The sequence below is a fragment of the Centruroides sculpturatus genome, unplaced genomic scaffold (assembly GCF_000671375.1).
Source record: "Centruroides sculpturatus isolate CEXI.00-Female unplaced genomic scaffold, Cexi_2.0 scaffold319, whole genome shotgun sequence".
Taxonomy (NCBI): domain Eukaryota; kingdom Metazoa; phylum Arthropoda; class Arachnida; order Scorpiones; family Buthidae; genus Centruroides; species Centruroides sculpturatus.
Window position 1 is genome coordinate 160,196 of NW_019384636.1, and position 15,699 is coordinate 175,894.

The 15,699-nt window shown below is 25.1% G+C and overlaps 1 protein-coding gene and 1 long non-coding RNA gene across 2 annotated transcripts in view; one reads left to right on the plus strand and one right to left on the minus strand.

Annotated features, from left to right (window-relative positions):
- Positions 1-15,699, minus strand: part of LOC111625861 (syntaxin-binding protein 5-like) — a 181,612-nt gene that overhangs the window by 144,215 nt on the left and 21,698 nt on the right. The gene's annotated exons all lie outside the window — the stretch shown is intronic.
- On the plus strand, positions 556-2,581 carry LOC111625862. Its single transcript, XR_002756793.1, has 4 exons — positions 556-836; positions 2,208-2,227; positions 2,322-2,398; positions 2,493-2,581. It is a non-coding gene; the product is annotated as an uncharacterized LOC111625862 (long non-coding RNA).

A 15,699-nucleotide genomic window follows, 5' to 3' on the forward strand; every position in this document is an offset into this window, starting at 1 on the left:
ACCTGTGTAAACTGAAATCGCATGACACCGAATATTTTTTCCTGGTTTGATTCGTTTTAAACAGGTTTTTTTAATATAGAAAATTGCTCCGTTACAAAGAACTTTTTCTGTTTAGGCAGGTTTCCTTTTTATTCCGGTTTCGTTTTGGACAGGTTTTACTGTATAAATTCAAGTGTACATATTATCAATATATTTAAATTTATTTATTTAGAACAGATATACTGTATATGTTATTTCTTATGTAACTTACAATTTATTTCAATAAAAATAAATTGCTTTACGTATTTTTGCTTTATGGTTATAAAATTATTCTGTGATAAAAAGATATTTTCGATAAAGATCTAATAAGTGAATATATCAAAAGAAAATATGATTATTTTGAAATGAAGAAATTCAATTGTAAGTAAAATAATTAAATTATTCCGATAACAATCTTTATGACAATCTATATTAATGTTGATGCTGCTATTGAAGACCACCTTATCTAAAATTTTATCAATTTTAGATAATGAAGAGAATGAAGATATCTAATCTATAACTGCTATTAAGTATTGATGTATGTATTATAAAATTAAATTAATTTTTAGAATTTGAGAAACTGTCAACAATTTTAACAACAAAAGAAAATAAAAACATTAAATAGATAATAATCAGAATTGACGTCACGACAAACAATCCAGAAACGAAACAAAATTCAATTAGAACGCATCACAACAATGTAACCAAGAATAATAGTTTAGTTTCCCGACTACCTGTCGCCATATTCTGGATTCATGGTGTCGCAGTTATTTTTCGTTGAACACCGAGAAAGTTGCGATAACAGTTTTAAAATGCAGGTATTATATATCATCATTTAGTTAATGCCCTTAAATATGCAATAATGCATTAACATATGATTCTTAAACGACCAAAAGAAAAAAAAATCACTGATAAGATCAAATAAAATATTTAATGCTCTAAATGTCCCATAATGTATGTTAATACAATATGATTCTAGAATAATGATTCAACAGAAATAAAAGAACGATCACTATTTTAAAAATACAATTTAGATGAATATCTTTTTCTATTTTCTTTTGCAATTTTTAATTTATGATTGGCCTTATTCATTACTAAAAGTTCGAAATATATCGTAAAAAATGTAATTTATTTATTAAAAAAATCCTTTAACTCGATATAATAGTAAACTTAAATTATTATGTGACATTTAAAAATATTAAGAACTAATACATAATATTCTATCTGTCTTTAATCTGTTAATAATCATTATACAATGTTAACGATAATTGCTATAAAAACGAATTTTTAATATAATCATCTAATAATACTGTGTATGTTTTGTTCTTTTATCTAAATATTTGTTAACTAAAAGAATAACTTGAACATAATTTACGTTCAAAAAGTAAAGTAAAATTATTTTTATTTACGAAAATAATGATTAAAATTTAAACTAAATACATGTATTCATTGTTATTATTTATTAAATGGATCTTCGCACATCAATGAAAGCTCATATATACTAATATTACCCTATAAAAAGAACAAATTACAAAATAGATAAGATCTAACAATTAATCGAAAAACAATTTCAAATTCAAATGATAATTAGCACAGTGTCACACGTTAGCCTAATCGGTTTTCAATTAATGACTTTTTAATCAATCAAATTTAATAAGTAATTCGCTTTGATTACAGAAAATAAAATATAATAGCATTATCTGAAAACGAGACTGTATATCGAGCCAAGTATATCTGTAAATATATACAAAAAAGTATGGATAACGTTCAAAACAATCATTTTATTCGGAAGACAATACTATTTTTGCGTTAAGTTTGACCGAAGTCGTCAACCTCCGTTAAATGCCAATTACTTTGTGAAAATGATAGACTTATTTTGATTAGAGTCAATATATATAACCGAACAGTCATAGGCTACGAGTGCATTCAATATCGAGAAACGAAGAAAGCATATCAAATAAGATACTACTTTTTGTTGCTAGTTTCTCGTATTATTGGAAGAAATTCTACGTTTTTGGTTGGCAGTTTTTCTTGTTACATAGCACCTTTTTCAAACACAGTATCGTGCGTTTATTTCGAAAATTTACAGTATAATTTTTTTAATTAGAATTCTAATTTTGGAGTAGGAATTTTTAATAATTCAGTTTTTACTTCTCGTCGATTTTGAATTAATCACAATCTTATTTCAGTGGCTGCAGCATGTATTTGAGTAAGTATATTTACATTACTGCGAATATTAATTAATCCTAAAATTTTGCATTAGATAAAAAATTTTTCATAAAAGCAAATTAATTTTATCACAGCTAATATTTGCTATCTGAAACTATTCTTGTTCAATGTCTTATATACGAAATATGTGTACGCTTTCTAACATATGAATGTAAGTTTCTCAAAATTATATGAAACCTTTAACTTTTATATTTTTAATATGTTTTAAACAAAGTATATTCTAAAATTTCTTAAACTATAAACAGGCCTACATGTGATTTGTCAAAATTCCTGAAAAACGATTATCATCTGCAACCAGCATACCATACATAAATTTATAATTTAAATACTTGCTTGATTCATCCTTCTCTAGCGTTAACTGAAAATACATTTTTATATTTAAATGTAAATATTGCAAATAAAATAACTAGCTGGAAAAATGAGTTTCTTAAGTTCAATATTTAGCGTCTTATTTCAGTAAAATAACAAAATTAAATTATATAGTGAAAGGATGCCTTATATATCTAACTTATTATTTCTTAGACATTTTTCATTCGGAAATAAATCTAAAAGGAAGTATAATTGTTCAAATTATAAAAATAAGTTAAATCAGAATGTCGTATCAAATGTAAAAATATTTAACTATTTTATCCTTAAGGAGAAATTTCAGAATAAAGACGACATGTTTGAATTTAACTTTTAATGTCATGTTTGGTAGATAATAAATTGTTTCCAAAGAATGAATTATTTTTATTTCCAAAAAAATATAACTGAATTCTGTATTAAAAAACTCAACTATTATATCTATGTTGATAATAGTAACTCGACTATATATTTATAGAAAATTAGTCAAGAGCAAAAAAGTGTATAAATTGTTTATTAAAAGCAAACTCAATAAAGAATAAAATTACCTTTGTAGAGAAATCTACGTTCTTATTTGATAATTTTTTAATTCGAAATGTTTACATAAAGAATACTTAATAAACTCAAAACAAAAAAAAATGATTGGTTTTGATATTTATACACTTTAAATTACATTTCGAATGAATTTTAAAATAATTTCGAACGATTAATTCAAACACTTATAAAATAGAAAAATAAATGTAATCTTATCATAAACACTTATACTTACTATTCTCTATCATCATAAAATGTTATAAGTATTATAAAGTTATAAAGAAGACCTAAAGCTATATGAGTTCGTATTTTATATTCCGTAATTTGCATACTATTAAATTGTTATTTTATATATTATAATAATGGAAGTCAATTCTTGATTACTTCATTTAAACATTTCGCACACTAATGTTAGATTATATTAATAAATTAAGATTAGAAAAATATTGTAACGAAATTTGAACAATTTTTAAAATCAAAATAGTAATAATGTCATTCAAATACTTTGAAATCTTGAAACATTTATTTTCAATAGATGATGATAAAAAATTTTTACGTTCATTTGCGTTATCAAGAGTTTTATACTTAAAATATATACAATTAACAAGCGTGTTTTAACCTAAATAAACACAAACTATTTTATTTCAGTATTGACTGACTATATATTCTAAATTGATATATAAACATTTAAAATACTTTGAAGTTTAAAAATGACAATAAATGTTAGCAAATGAATAGTAAATAGTTTTCTACATCAAAACTTGTCTTCAATTTAAAAATAATAAAAATTGAATTTCACCAGATTCATTAATATGAAAAAAAAATCTCAAAAAACGGTGTTAGTGATATATTACATGATAGTCAATTTATAGTTATTTTCCAGGTAAAAATAAATATCAGATAATACTGTTTTAAAAAGTTGTTTTAGTGTTACCTATGTTAATTTTTTTCAACTTTAAAAGAAATTTTTTTTATTTGCTATTCTCAATACTTAACCTCGTAAATATTTATGTGAAATTGATATCAATGTCTTATATACGAAATATGTGTACGCTTTCTAACATATGAATGTAAGTTTCTCAAAATTATATGAAACCTTTAACTTTTATATTTTTAATATGTTTTAAACAAAGTATATTCTAAAATTTCTTAAACTATAAACAGGCCTACATGTGATTTGTCAAAATTCCTGAAAAACGATTATCATCTGCAACCAGCATACCATACATAAATTTATAATTTAAATACTTGCTATACTTGCTTGATTCATCCTTCTCTAGCGTTAACTGAAAATACATTTTTATATTTAAATGTAAATATTGCAAATAAAATAACTAGCTGGAAAAATGAGTTTCTTAAGTTCAATATTTAGCGTCTTATTTCAGTAAAATAACAAAATTAAATTATATAGTGAAAGGATGCCTTATATATCTAACTTATTATTTCTTAGACATTTTTCATTCGGAAATAAATCTAAAAGGAAGTATAATTGTTCAAATTATAAAAATAAGTTAAATCAGAATGTCGTATCAAATGTAAAAATATTTAACTATTTTATCCTTAAGGAGAAATTTCAGAATAAAGACGACATGTTTGAATTTAACTTTTAATGTCATGTTTGGTAGATAATAAATTGTTTCCAAAGAATGAATTATTTTTATTTCCAAAAAACAATATAACTGAATTCTGTATTAAAAAACTCAACTATTATATCTATGTTGATAATAGTAACTCGACTATATATTTATAGAAAATTAGTCAAGAGCAAAAAAGTGTATAAATTGTTTATTAAAAGCAAACTCAATAAAGAATAAAATAACCTTTGTAGAGAAATCTACGTTCTTATTTGATAATTTTTTAATTCGAAATGTTTACATAAAGAATACTTAATAAACTCAAAACAAAAAAAAATGATTGGTTTTGATATTTATACACTTTAAATTACATTTCGAATGAATTTTAAAATAATTTCGAACGATTAATTCAAACACTTATAAAATAGAAAAATAAATGTAATCTTATCATAAACACTTATACTTACTATTCTCTATCATCATAAAATGTTATAAGTATTATAAAGTTATAAAGAAGACCTAAAGCTATATGAGTTCGTATTTTATATTCCGTAATTTGCATACTATTAAATTGTTATTTTATATATTATAATAATGGAAGTCAATTCTTGATTACTTCATTTAAACATTTCGCACACTAATGTTAGATTATATTAATAAATTAAGATTAGAANCACATATATAGCCCATATAAAATTTGCTAAGATAAATATCAAAAAACAAATAATAAGTTTCCTAAAGAATTTCATAAACGCAACATAAATATTGGAAGAAATCCAAACATATAAAAATCAGACATTTCATTCAATAAAATAAAAACGAGAAAATTTCAAAACCTACGCTTGAATACCCATCATATATGTATAAAAGGAACCAGATCAAACAACTCTGTTCCATTTATGCATTTTATACAGCTGCTATCAATTCTTAGTGCTGTTAAAGTTATGCAAACTTCTTTGATTAACGTCGCCTCAAAAGAATAACAAAATCAATCTTAGTTTGTCAAGAAAATATTTAAAAATCCAAAAAATCAATTTTGTAAATGTAGATGGTAACTTCAAAATCCATCCTGTGTAACAGAACCAAGGGGTAATTTCAAACTAAAGAAAAGCTACACAAACATTGGACGTTAGCCGCAGGCGAAATACTATCAATATCAAACACGCGTGACGATATTTCAACTGCAAATCGATACAGTAGAAGTTTCGCTTGTCAACCAGAATTAAAAGTGTGTTTACTAGAAAAATTATCAACTAAAAATAACCAATGATATTTCTTTCATATATCAATATATATGTTGACACGCACTTCATCAAGATATAACTATAGATGAAATGAGCAGATAGAAAATGATAAGGAGTCAAAAATGTGGAGCAGAGAAAAATAATGCATCATTCTAGAGCATCCTAAAATAATTAGTTTTTAATAAGTAGGTCACTTGTCACACCTGCTTTTAACTAATGATTTAGTGCTATTATTTCAGATTTACGGTGCATCCATATTTTATCGTATTATATGAACTTATGTTTATATACATTTATTTATCTTAAGAAGTGTTTCGGATTTTTTTTAAATATTTTGTTTTAAAATACTCTTTAAATAGAGAAGTTACAGGCTACAGATGTTATATATAAACATTCAGTTTATATATAACATCGTTTCATTTATTAAATCATATAATATTAACTAATTCTCGAGTCTAGACTGTGCATTTCCATAAAATTAAAACTAAATATTTGATGTAAGCGTTATCTCGATAAACAAAACCAATTTAATTTTCAGTACGAAACGTTGTCTTCGTTTCGGGTGTTAACATTTTATTAACATTTCAGATTCTTGTGTAAAAGTATTTTTAAACATTTCATCTTAAATGTTTAATCGCATATGCCAACTAATCAAATTTACTTGTCCCACCACAAAACTAATTATAAACACCAAAACATTATTTATACCATTCCATTAATAAAAGTGTCACTTTTACTTGCTAATGACGGCGAATGTTAGTGTATACTTTTTCATTCATTTATTTCAGAATAATTTAGCTGTACACTAGGTTAATTAAAGGTAATGTGTATATATAGATTATACTGACAGATCTGAAATGGAAATAGACTTAGCGTGATTGTTGTTCGTATAAATCTACAAGAGAAATTGTCGTGTTCCATATAAACTACAGTTATAATCTGCACTGGAAAACAATTCGAATGATCCATTTTATTATTTTTTAATCAACTTTCCTAAAAACATCTAAATCTTTTAAGTTAAAAATAGAAATCTATTTAGTGTGTACCTATATTTAAATAATATTTAATAGTTCAAACAATTAAAAAAAATTAAAGGAAAACATTTTTATTAACAATTGAAAAAACTTTTAAAAATAATTGTATTATTTAAAATAATTTTATTGGAGTTTAAAATACTACATTAAATTACTTGAATGTAAAAAATTTTATTTTCAGAATATTCTAGCTAAAAATATTTGATTAATAATAATCAAATATACTAACTTTTTTCCGTATTTTTAGTTTCTAATAAACGATAAATAAAACATAATTGAGTTTTCATTGTTCTATAATTTAATTCAGTGATTTATTGTTTCATAATTAAATTAATAATTCAAATAAATATAAGAAAGCAAAATGTATTAAATGATTTATTATATAAAATACACTATAAAAATGTTCAATTACATTTACTAAATGACTGTTGAATAGGTTATATCGAAATAAAATTTATAAGTATAATTGCGTTAAAGTTTAAAATTAAATATTTTAATTTCGATAAACTTAAAAATCAAAAACAACATATTACATAAAAGTGGCGTATAGCCATATACAAACCAAAAAAATATATAAGCTATATTTATTTAATTTCAAAATATGTAAAAGGAAATAGAAAAGAAATAAGATATATGACAGGATTTTCCTTTAAACAGCTTGATCTGAAGGTCGCAATCTATTTTTCGTTTCTAATGCATTTTCATCGCAAATTCTAAAAATGGTCGAGATATATTGGAAAGATAATGGGTAGAGAATGGCTGGTATGTGCCAAACTAATCACCAGCAACGACACGTACATGTCCAGTATGATTCAACGTTCTCGACCAAATTTATTCTTCTTGGACACAATCAAAAATATTACTGAATTGATTTGATTCTCATATCTGATTGGTCTAAAAAGAATTTAATGGAAAAGAAGAAACATCTTGTCTTTCTCCTTCTTTAAACCGCTTAACGCACCGAAGCATCCGAGAAATCGAATTCCAAAGAAAAGTCGAATTCAGTTTCAAAATACGATCGAAGTGAGTTTGAGGAAATCGAAATCTGAATAACATATTACAAGTAGGCCTACGACGTCATTATAACAAATTCTGGTAAACTGCGAAAATTATTCCAATATAATCAAGAATCTGTTGGACTAGAAAATATTTTCAATGAGAAATAAGTGATAATATGAAAAAAAGCCAGATATTCCCATTTATTAAAAATTTTATCTTGCCTTTATCAATGTTTTTATTGAATTTGCATTATTTTATTTCAAACAGAACTGTGGAATTCATCTGGCATTTTTCATGGATATAACGAATTTCCTCTTTAATAAACAATTCATTTTAAGGAATAAACGGAAAAGGCTAGGCTAGGTATAACTATACTGTACTGGTCTATACGAGTACATACACACAGTATATAAACAAAATTAAATGTTAAATCTATTTCGTTTTTCTTTAAATCAAAAATGAAAGGAAAATTGTAAAATGATATAAATAATACAGTATTTAAACAATTTTCGATGAATGCTATTTAATTAAAAAAATATACGTTAATAATATATTATATTTTACATAATCAACCCATCCTAATCTAAATGTTTTTTGCGTATAAAGAAAAATATGAAATTTTTAGGCATTTTTATATTTTAATAATTTTAATGAAGATTTATTTTATATTTTAACAAACAAACTAAAGCCTTTACAAAAGGATAAGCACAATTCTCAGTTGGAAGTTGTGATGAGTGAAGTAAGGAAGTCCGATGGTCATATCCAGAAAGAGGGGGAGAGAAACGATTCGTTTCCGATGAAAGAACACATTGCTGTGTGCATGCACCCGGAGGCTATTACTGTCGTTTCGCGTTAACAACAAACACCATTTACTTTAGTACGGGACAAATGAAGCAAAAATTCTTCGAAACTTCTTAGATTTGCAGTTTGGTATGTTTCTTTTCTCTGTCTTCAAATATTATGGGAAGAGCAGCTATACCACAAAAATCAATAAAATTTTATAAACATATTATTTTATTTTTCACTCACAAAAAACTCTAATCAAAGTGAAGTCTGCAAAAAAAATTATAATCATTGCGCTATGAACAAATGAAAGTTTAACTTTGTTTACAATCGTAGATCATATATATTGTTAAAATATATATGTCTCGAAAAATATGAAAGTAATTTTTGAATTTAAAATCTATAAAGCTAAAAAAGTTTTTTTTTTCATTTTTATGGAACTAGCTTTTAATATTTCATTGCAGAAACGATATGCTTTGTGATATGCTGTATATTTTAATTTATTAAACCTTCCAATCAACAAAATCCTGACCTACTGGAATGTTAATTTTTTACTAAAATATTAAAAATTTGTTTTTAATGCATATCATCGATAATATGTTCTATTTTTGATTATCATGTAGTTTTTATCGTGCATTTTTAGTTTGTTTTCAAACAACACGATATAATCATAACACGAACTAAAATTAACGCACACAATCATTCAAAAAATTTATCGAATTTCTAAGCTATTAAAAACTAAGATATTACACTTCATTTAGTTCAATGATCAAGGTTCAATAATCATTTGATCATCTTGCTATAGAAGTATATGCTCTTTTTTTGTTTTTTTTTCCTTGTCGTCAAAAAGATTTTTCAAGTTTTTGTAATAAACGAAAAATTTAAAAGGTCAGCAAGATATTAAAATTTAATTTAAGAAAAATTAAGTTATAGAAATAAAAATGATATTCGAAAGAAATTTCATTAAACACGAGGAGAAAAAAAAGTTCATTCCAAGCGCTTTTCGTTCATTTTTTGTAATTTGCAAAATTATGATATGAATAAGACGAAAAGAGGGGGGAAACTATAAACTTTTCTTAGATATATTTTTCTTCAATCTAGAGCCATTAAATTAAATTGGCTATTGATACTCGTATATTAAATCCTATTCCTAAAATGTAAATTTACGGTAAAAAGTAAATTATGAAAAAGTTTTCCTTTGAATGACAGAAAATAGTCGAACATTTACATTTTATAAATTGTCCATATTGCTTGTTTATGTTTGATCTGCTCTATTTTCAGAAAAATTTAGCTCCATACCGTATAAGTTATAGCATTATAGTGATAAATTTGCTTTTTATTCAAATTAGTTCTCGTGATATTTTGAAAACTAAACGAGTTTACAAGCCTTTATGGCAGCTTTCTTATGCTTTATATCAGTGAAAACATTTTTCATAAAGGATAAAACTCATAAAAATTTTCAACAAATTAATATCATTTACATAAATTACGAAAAATTGCTTGGCACAAATATACGACTTCAAAATTTAACACCATTTTTTATTAAGTTAATTTCTTTTCCTAATAGAATATAATTAATTACTTTTACCTAAATTACAGAAAATCGATTTTTGCCACCGAAGAAATATTCCCCTAACTATAATTACTATGCATAAACTCTTCTCGAGCTATACATGTTTTTTATCATCATTAATTGCATTTAAAAATTAATGAATCAGTCAGCCTAATATTACAACTAATAGGAAAAATATACAAGCACAACGAGGCCTACAGATATTTTACTTAAATTAATAAGTAAGATCATATCCAAATTATAATTACAAAAAGATATAGAATTATTTCCTGCTTGTTATAATTTTAATTTAATAAAAATTATAAAAATTGTGGTTGAAAAAACTTAGTCATTTATAACGCATTATTTCAGAATCTAATTTTAAAATATATAACAAATGAATTATTATTTTACTTAAATCTGAGACATGTAACGACCTACATTTAGAAACATTATCGTACGGAAATATCTAATTTATAACCAATCTTGGTTATTTCCGAGCATATGCCAACGTTTTTATAGACTATTTTATACGCATGTGTGATGTTCCCTTTTCCTTCCAACAACATTTATTTGTCTGATCAATAAATATAGGCAAGCAAAATCTTGTCTTAATCGCTTCTGTGTTCATCGCCGCTCAAGTAATTAACGATTAACGAACAAATAATTATATTTCTCCACAATAACAACATTTGAAAACTTTTCACTTATGAAATCTAAATTACGTCACATACCAGACATCGCTTTCAACTCGTAAGAGAATTTTCCTTAATTATAAAAGAAACTTGCCTGAATCAATTCTTATTTTAAAAAAATTAAAACAAAATAACCGTCGCATTATTTGATATTCCATATTTTGATTAAACTAAAAAATTTTTTCTGTAGAAGATTAAATTCAAAAAGTCATTTTATTAAAATTGTTATATAAATCTTTGTTTAAGAAAAAAAAAATATGATTCAAGTTTATTGTAAAATTAAGCTTAACTACTGCCTCTCAGGAATTAAGTTTCTGATCTAATTGAATCGTTTCATCATTTTTCTGAAATGCAAGTCGGCAAATTTCTCATGGCGAACAGCAAATTGGGCTCCGATGACAGGAAAACATATGGGTTATTACAATTGAAAACGATAACCTTCAATCAATTTTATACTGATTTCGATAATAAATATTCCTGTGTTTCCTTCAGTCAAAAACTGCGCTCATGCTTCAAAACATTTCAAATTTACAAAAAAAAGTTTAAAATAATGATTGCCAATAACGAATTTTTGAATCTTCTATAATATATTAGAATGATTGAAACCGTTCTTTTTGGCTGTAATATTATTAAATGATAAACAATCGAACATTCCTACCTTGCTTGTTCAAATTTAGCATTACGCCAACTAATCACGAAAAATGATCATATGGACTAAAAATAAATTTTTCCTTTATTACTATTATTATACCCTAGAGACAAACTCAATATTTTATTTGAATGCAAAAGCGAAGCATTTGTGAATACAAACATAAAAAAAGAAACAATAAGAGACGTAATACAGAATATAAAATAGATCTTGGAACATATTTTTTAAAAACGCCATTTGTTATTTTATTCTGAATGCTACATATATAAAGTAGGCCTATATATACATATGCATTCGTTACAAAGCAGACAAATATTCTTCGTTTCTATAATACTCACGTCTTTTCAGTTTCAATCAATTTACGTAAACATTTGCTGAAAAGAGTAATAAGTTATAATAATTATGCAGTTTCATCATTCTGTATTAATCTGGTAAGTTATTTAGAGAAACGATCGCTCTTCTAAATATATTACCAAATAGAACTATTATTTATAAATATTTTCATTTGAAACAAACTATGAACTTGCTTATTGATAGATAAAACGAACGTATTGCAATCAGATAACGGTGATCATTTTTTTCTGTAGAACTTTTAATAAAGTATTGAACAAAAATTGAAAATTCGGTGAATTAAATTTCATTTTTCGAGAAAGTTAAAAAAAGGGGAGGGAAATATAAAAGAATTTTGAAAGTAAAATATTTGTAAATAATTTTGTAAGCAATTCTGATAAAGAAAATATTTGTGCATGACAAATTTTTACGCAATTATTTTCTAATCGTTATTTTTTCTTGCATTTAAGTGTATTGTCTATTGTAATATATTGCATAGAGCATTATGACGATGCTTATCGCTTAATAAATAATGGTATCAAATGTAGTATCTTCCAAACTGAAGTAGAACGTAAGTACGATAGTTAACCTAGCGGAAGATACCTGATGCAGACGTCATTGCCACACAAACACTTCATCCTTATTGATCGCGGCATCCATGACGTTATCAATGACGTCAACGAATGCGCCACCTTCGATCAAATTTTAAACCAGAAAACTTAACCATGGAGTTTATTGCGTGATATTACTTAATAAACAATAAAGACTGCATGTTTTGACGTAGAATTAATAAACAGAAGCGAGGGTGACGATATGTCTTTTTATTTTCTCCTTTGATTGTATGGGCACGCTAGTTTCATATTATCGATAATAGGGAACGATGTTTGAAAGGAGTAAATTTAACTTCTATACAGTACACGCGAAACAAAACTAGACAAAAGAATTTTTAGAATGTTTTTTATTATAAATTAATGTCGACAAAATGCCACGAAAGAGAACAAAGGCAAAATGTCTGGAAGCCGAAAATATTGGCCGTTTTCTTCTAATAATTTTAAACTAGATATTAGAATGCAATGATTTTACATTATTTTCTTGATATTCAACAATATTTCGTAAATTTTCAAAAGTTTTAAAAGATCACATAACGCCCCTCTACTGAATGACCATAGGCTAATAATTTAACAGTAATTTAATTAAAATAAAATTTACTGTAGAAAATAGCCAAGTATTGAAGATCGATAGAATATCAAGAAATACTTTAATAGAAACCACAAACCTAACATGGATAGCACAACTCTACAATGTCTGCAGGGAATCATTAAATTTACAATATTCCAGTATTAGTTTACTGTTAGAAGAAACAAAGTTTACAGAAAAGTCAGTTATTTTGAAATTTAATTATTTACGTATAATTTAACAAATATTGATGAAATTTTATTTTATATTATATCCAGAAAAATACAAAAAAAATTCAATTGCTTTTAGACTATTTTAATTTTTATATTAAATAATAATTATAATTCTTGAAATTTCAATTATATCTCATTTTTCATAGTTCTGTAAAAATACATTTTTCCTATTGTGATTTTATTGTACTATACTAAATTAAGAAACCCAAGAAAAAAAATAAAAAGCTTCTTGCGACCTGTGGCAAGGTTCCAACAGTATTGATTAGTTAAAACAAAATCCTCCCTCGGATTTAACAAATTAAACCGATATCTATCCGCTTTCACGTTAATAATGTCGAAATCGTTAAGACAAATTAATAATCTGCGGCATCACTATGATATATCAATAGATAAAATAGATAGAATAACGAAGACTTGACCTATATTTACTTTGCTTGCAAAAATCGATCAACTATTGTGCTTCTATAAAAGTGAGTCAATATGATTGGCCTAGAGTTATTTGAATGAAAATAACCTGTTTAAACTGAATAAGACCATTTTGGGTCAGCTTAATTCTCATTTCAATCAACAAGAATTTCATTTAAGATATCAAACTATGAAAATGGAATAACAACAAATTTATCGTAGCTGTATTAAAATAATTGTGAATAACAATAATTTTTTAGATACATGTAGCACAAATTACATTATTATAGTATATATGGACGTGCGTATGCAAGAATATGCATCTATTCAATGTATTTTATTCAACTTCAAATGCTTAACGACGCCATTCAAGATGTTTTTATTAAATGAAAAGAACTTTTAATTAAAAATGTTTTAATATGTAATAACTTCATTCTAGAAGAGGGGGAAAAACTTAAAAAAGCAAGTTATTGCTTATGAAACTCATGTGCAATGCGTTTAATTATATTTTCAAATAAATCATTATAACATAAATAACTGTTCAGCAATTTTAAGATAATTTTATAACGAAAATTAATTAAACAGATGTTATAATTATGAAATGAAAATAAAAAAATATTTTACGATGTAGAAATTCAAAATTATATATAATTTTGAATCTACACAACCAAAAGATTATATATATATACAAAACGCGAGATGTATATACACAATATGTGTTTTATCATACAAATAAATATGAAGCGCAATTAAAACGTGTTGTGTATAAATAACAAATAATAATAGATTACTACTTTCAGTCTACAGTATCTTTTCTCATAAAAATAGAATAGGTTTACTTACAAATTTTTCGATGATGTGTTTCATTTGCAAGAAACTGTTCTTAGAAACGCGTAATCTAATAGATCTTCAGTTTTACGCACACCTTAAATATCTAAAATTAATATAAAATTTCAATACAGTGATAATTCATGTTGTATTGTGTGGTAGGAAATATTATTGAGCTAAAGTCTGATTTATTGCATTAATGTAGCAGTAAATACTGTACGTAATGAGTTTTAAAATTTTAGTTCTTTCAATAAACTTTGTTAAATGTTAAATACAATATTGCTAAAATTAGAAAAGTCTACGAATAAGTTTTTCCTCAATCTTATCACATTAAATTATCTGAAACAATTTTTTATATAAAAGATATTTTTCTGATAATTTGAAATATAATACAATTATATTTAAATTTTAAAATAAAGAAAAAGGTGAAGGATAAAACAAGAATTTCGAATATAATATTAAAATAGTAAATGGATTACATTGTAGAAATAAAGATTTTCCTAAAAGTAGAATTATATCAAAATCAGTCCAATATACCTGGCTTAAGCATCTTTATTAGATCAAGTGTCGACTGAATCGCTTTAACATAAGAACGTACTTTGTAATACGTGATGAGAAAAACAATCAATCTAACAGATTTTCAAACCGTGCAGCATTTCTCGGAAGTATTAATTCCTGAACATAAAATACCCATTTTAATTCCGGTTAATTTATAAAACAGGAAGAACTCCTTGTTTTAGCATCATGACTTTTCCGCCACAAACGCTAGAGGTCATAGATCCCTCTTCCTTTCAATGTAAATTCATTACTATATAGCAAAATGTTATTTTTATAGTTAATTCATAAAAACGTAACTTATAACAGCATCTTATAAAAGATTCGTTCGAAAACAAATTCCTTCTATTAAATTTAGTAAATATGACATATTTCGAGAACAAACAATCGGAAAAAAAAGTCACTTCTAGCGAAAGTTATGAGTTGTTGATGTAAGGATATGGGGTTATGTTGTGTGAAAAAATGGTACGAGAACAGCTGGTGCTCTTACACAGTTTGTTCGGCACATTTACTATTGAC